Genomic DNA, 6,095 nt, shown 5'->3' with positions numbered 1-6,095 from the left:
CTAAAGAAAACACAGGAATTATGGCGGCATATGGACAAGAGTATCTTATCTATGGAAGCTTTATACAAGAAGACTATATATATTTCATTAGTAGCGACGTTTTAGCCAAAGACCATCTTGAATCCTGCTTCCGTTTTAGTGATGCAGCTCACAACTTATACCGTCAATTTCACCATGAATTTGATGCTATTCTGCTTACAATTGAGGACCTGAAAGAACACATCAAAATGTTAAGACACACGACGGAGTCACAGTTAACCTCGTGGCACAATACGATGAAAAATTATCTGACTCTTTTGAAACAAATTGAAGATGAGGTCGTAAAGGTGATCCAGCATGATATCGAAGAACAGGAAAAATCATCAAAAAAACAGGTAAGTTAAAGGTAACACTATCGCCATAGGTGTGCTATGATGAAACTATGATTGGAATGAAAAGAAAATAATCTCAAAATTTCATATGACCGTTGTCTCGGCCCTAAAATCATCATTTAATTCATAATTTCTCGGGCTTGCATCATTTTCAAATCCTGGCATATATTAATTGTGTCTCGAATTGTCTTACGCCCTGCTAGGGTGAAGTATAGAGGCCGCCTCCTTCTTCATTATTTAATGTTATAATTGGCCGCTTAGACATAGTGAGAGAGTTGATGACATTAGCTGAGATTGCCCGAGTGCATACTGTGAACTCAGGTAGTGCAATGGTTAAAACTCTGTTTGCTCGAGCGCCAAAATCATTAATTTTTAAAACTTGTTAAAGAACAGTTTTGAAGACCACTGTCATGTTTTGATGTGGTGAGTCACATTTTCCCTCTATGCATAATTGGTTAAGTTATACTCCCTGGTATTATAGGGCCACGAAACGACAGCCATCTTAATAATACAGTTATTAACCCAGACTCAAGCAAAATTAAACATAATCTGAGACCGAATTAAAAGGACTAGTTTGCGTCTGACGTCAGCGCAAAGGTGCGTGATTGGTTGCTGAGCTGCGCAGTACGGTATTTTTAGCCTTGTTGACTGGACGACATACGCAAAATTTTTAATTCAGTCTCTGATTATATGTCCTCACTCAATGAAGGTAAGTTCACTACACATTTAATATTGTTTTCTATATTAATGTAATTTTGCCCAATCCGTGAAAATGAATACGTGACGCATTGGGGACATCAATGTCACGTTCTCCCTTGACACGGTTGCTATCGCAGAGCCATCAAAGATGGTATACTGACATCTCAGATGGATTTGATATAGGTCTATATGTAAAATGTATTGGCTATGATGATACTCAAGGTTCTTTCGAAATTTGTCAATTTATGATTTCTATTGTATGGGCCAGTCGCGTGCAGCGCGTAAAATTTTGCAATACTCCATTTTGGCCAAGCACGGTGTTTTGTTGACAAAGAAATGAAGATGCACTTTTTGTTTTTGTTCTATTAGGATTTTTTGAAGGGACGGTCCCTCTTGGAAAAATTTAAGGAAGATAGTGCCCCCTCCGATCCTCTCCCCAGCATCAGAACGTGGGGTAATGAATAATATGTACATATTACAAAGAATTGTTAAATCGAGATAAGGCGGTTGTAAAGCCTCAGAAATGTAATATTTGAATAGTGCTATAACTTAATTATTCACATGCAATATACAAAAGTATACCTTTACGAAAAAAAGAGTCGGTGGATCTAAATATAACTAGCGTTGGTCTAAGACCACGAACACAGCCGTGTTGTGACTCCTTAATGACCTTTGACATCAAAATCTACGAAAACCCTATAGGCATTGGCTTATGTCAATGCATGTGTGTACATAGTATCGCTCTGTAATGTTATTTGTGACAGAAGAGACATTTTGAATGTTTCGTCTTCGACCGGAAGTGACCCCTTAATGACCTTTGACCCAAAATTTAAAAAAATACCACGTGTACACTGGGTAACATCAATTCATGTGTGAATATACCGTAAATGTGCTGTTTTTCTTAGCTGATACAATTTTTGAAGGTATTTGGTTTTATACCGGACGTGACCCCTTAATGACCTTTGACCTACGTAATTTGTGGGAGAAGTAGCATTTTGAAGGTATTTCGTTTTACACCGGAAGTGACCCCATTATGACCTTTGACCCCAAGTAAAAAATAACCACATATAGATTAAAGACAGAGATAAAAACAATTTATCGCGTCTGATGTCACTGTCAATTACGATCCTTGATTGGTTTACACAGGTTAATCAGCGCGTAAAAGGAAGACGATCTATCTGGTGCTGATCGGAGAAAAGGAATAGCAGCAAATGGCGAAAAATACGTACTTTTACAAGGGAAAGCGCAGCTTTTCTAGGCATTGTCGACATGGTGCCTTCACCAAAGAAAGTTTCCTACTATAAAGACCCAACTTTTGAGATGGTTTGCATGTCGAAAGGTGCAAAATTAACAATAAGGCGCCCGGTTATAAATCCGCATTCAGCAAGTCATCATCACGACACTTGTAAACAAACCGTGCTCGAGTTTTATTGACAGGTGACGTCAGACGCGATAAATTGTCTTTATCTTTGTCTTTCATTATAGGTAAACATTATTCATGTGTGCACATACCGTCACTCTCCTATGTTTTTCTTAGCTAATAAAATTTTTTGAAGGAATTTGGTTTTTACCGGAAGTTACCCCTTAATGACCTTTGACCTCAAATTTGTGTATGATTCATGGACACTGGGTAATAGCAATGCATGTGAGCAAGTTGCGTCACTGTCCTTTGTAATTTGTGGGAGAAGTAACATTTTGAAGCATTTCGTTTCATACCGGAAGTGACCCTTAATGACCCAAGTAAAAATAACCACATATAGATTAAGTAAAAACTCCTATGTATTTCTTAGCTTATAAATTTTTTGAAGGTATTTGGGTTTACACCGGAAGTAACCCCTTAATGACCTATGACCTCAAGTCTGTGTATGATTGATAAACACTGGGCAATAAACAAACGAATTTATTGTCTACATCGTCGTCTTTGCACCTGCGCATAGCTTCGAAGCACAATTCACAACTGACCAATAATTATCCCACTTTGGAAAGTAAATTAACCAATCAGAGTGAAACTGTTTAGTGATACAGCTATGAAAGAAAACAACAACATCAACAACAACAACATCAGAGAGTAAAACATTTCGAATATCTATGCACCAAATACAAATGCCGTTGCCAAATGCTACTAGGAGTAACACTAATAATCTAGTTAATTCAGTGGTAGAAGTAGTAAACGAAAGCGTGAGTATCCAGTGCTGGGATGATACAAGGTGTCCCAGAATGATTTATACCGTGTTTGAACAAAATATCAAAAATATATAGCCAACAGTGTATCTAATCTTACTAAGTGCAATACAATGCCACACATGTATCCTACTTATTCTGTGACATTCATGGAAATACCTTGATTTGTTTTCGCGTGACATTGCTATTACTGAAAATGTACAAAAACTGCATGTGTGTAATTTACAGTGCAAAGGTATCATAACACATGGATCCTTTATCACCATCGTTCAGCCGCACTGTGCAATATATTGGAGAAATCCTACATTCTTTTATAGGAAATACACCAAATTTGGCACAGATGTAGAGCTTACAATGCTAAATAAATCTTGATATGGGATTAAGTGATAAATTTCAATATGACATCAGATATTTAGGTTGAATTTTGCCCCAAAGGATCCTCCGCAGTAAATTTTAATCTTCTTCGTCACGTAGCTGTGGGTTTGCAAATATACTGTGGACATAAATGCATGCTGTGACACAAGGACGAACCTTCTCTATACTGTTATAAAAAAATCCATCTCTGCCGACATTTCAAATGATGAAACTCACATACCGCAATAATTGGCTTCAAAACTGCCGCCAAAGAAAGAATAGTTTAAGGTCACTCAAGCGTAGCAAATCCTTTATTCCATGCAGGGATTGCTTCGTAACATCATAAATAAACGATAGATATAGGCTATTTAGTAGAAATAAGAACAGGACACAACACATATACTGCATAACATTTTCCAAATAACTTTTTGCTAATTTTACAGATTTTCAAAACTTGGAATTCACCATTCTACGAGAAACGTCCAATTTGTAAAATCCAAAAAATATATGGAGAACTTAAAATGCAAAACAATATGACCAATAAAAATACCGTTCATACCTAAAAAATTCCATCTTTCTCGGTATAAATCATTCTGGGACACCCTGTAACTTTACTAAAAGTTTTAATTTTATTTTACACTGTCAATGCATCTATCAATCATATGCCACTAGTCTACTACGTTATCAAGATAGCTATTGCAACTTTTATAATCAAACAATACAGTTTTCAAACTAAAATGTCAAGTGCCTATATACAGCAGTATTTGGTCAAAAATAACACAATACTTGACTAATTACATCTTGAGTCCACATTCCACGCAGGCCAAAATTGTTTACGTAACAAAATGCAACCTGAAGTTCATCACCGTACATATGGCGAAGCATTTTGAGTGTAGCATGACATAGCATGACACATGTACTATTATATCCTGATGTGAGTATAGAATAAAACTTAGTCCTTCGAAATGTTTTATTCGGATGTGCAATATTTTGTTTTAATGTTTTTGTTTTTTTTGCAATAAGTTCAAACATGCAAAAATAAAAGAGAATTAAAAAAAAAAGTATTCATGACAAAAATGAAAGGTGTACTTGTGTTCATCTTGCATTATGTGATATTGTGATGGACACCCATTGTTAATTTGCTTTTAGAGTTGAAACTCAGCTGATACTTACAGGAAGAAAGAACGAATAATAAATAAAAAGATATCGTTTGTTGTACACTAGCAAAATGGGTAATATGTTTATTTTGTGTTGTATAAAACTTTACCAAACTACACCTGTTCAATGTTTTATACGACATAGAAGGCTACTATAGTACTAATTAAATTAAACAACAATTTAATATAGTGTCTATTATCTTCAAATGTTTTGTTCCTGTAGTTTCCAGTGGTTGTTCCTCATTCTTTCGGAAGTCTGTAATTGTATTACATATAGCATTATGTATGTATACAAACTAACTTTCATTGCACAAAATCAATTTTAAACAATGAAGGTTTGAATATCAAAATGTAACTTCATTCTGAAGATTTGAAGTAAAGAAGCCTTGTAAAAACATAATTTCGGAAATAGGAAATGGAATTGATTCTTTTCCTGGAGACCAGGAAATTAAAACAAAAACAGTGAAGATGCTTGTATGCATAAATAATACACAAACATGATATATAGCAAAGTTTCATAGAATTTACGCACATCACTTTTATTTGCTGTTTATCAAGATTAGACGTAAAACGTCAACATGCATTGTGTAAAAACAAAAAAAAATGTGTAACAATATTCAGTGCCTCTTCAGAATGAATACCGTATAGTACCTGGTTATTACACTGCAAATCAGTTTAAAATGAGTCGTTTATCAGTAAACCCTGGGATGCGGAATGCCGAGACAATGTCTCAGGCATCATCGGTGGGACTCGTATCAATCACATCTGGATTATTCACAATTGACTTCCATACGCGAAGAGGGCAAATACTGCAACTTGTTAAAATGGTAACATTAACTTTAATTCCAGCAGGAATACTTATTGCGTTTATCGGTACAGAATTATCTCACACAGTTGAAACAGAGCATCAGTTGAAAGCCCTTCAGCATTCAGTTGATGAATCTATAACATTGGGTGATTTCATTCATAATTTGCAATTGGAATTAGAGGACATTACATATTACCTAGCACATAACAATGGTGATAGGTTTCACCGTGAAATTTATGACCAGTATGGTTTGACTGATAACGCCTTTGATGCTATCTTATGGTGGCCATTGACTGACAATGAGCAAAATGAATTCAAAAGCCCTGAGCACTTTCGCGCCTTTTTGAACATCCAAAGACAAGCATTTTTCAATGGAAACAAAACGGTAAGAGAAGCAATACTGTTTTATGAAGACATTAATTTGGTGTTTATAGAATGGTTTACATCAAGTTTGCAAGATCGAAGTCACCAAGGGGACTTATGGAAACACCTTTTAGCGTATAAATTTATCATTCGCGCTAAAGA

Source organism: Amphiura filiformis, chromosome 7 (assembly GCF_039555335.1).
Source record: "Amphiura filiformis chromosome 7, Afil_fr2py, whole genome shotgun sequence".
NCBI classification, from domain to species: Eukaryota; Metazoa; Echinodermata; class Ophiuroidea; order Amphilepidida; family Amphiuridae; genus Amphiura; species Amphiura filiformis.
The sequence above is the reverse complement of the archived record's forward strand: the minus strand, read 5'-3'. Positions refer to the sequence as shown.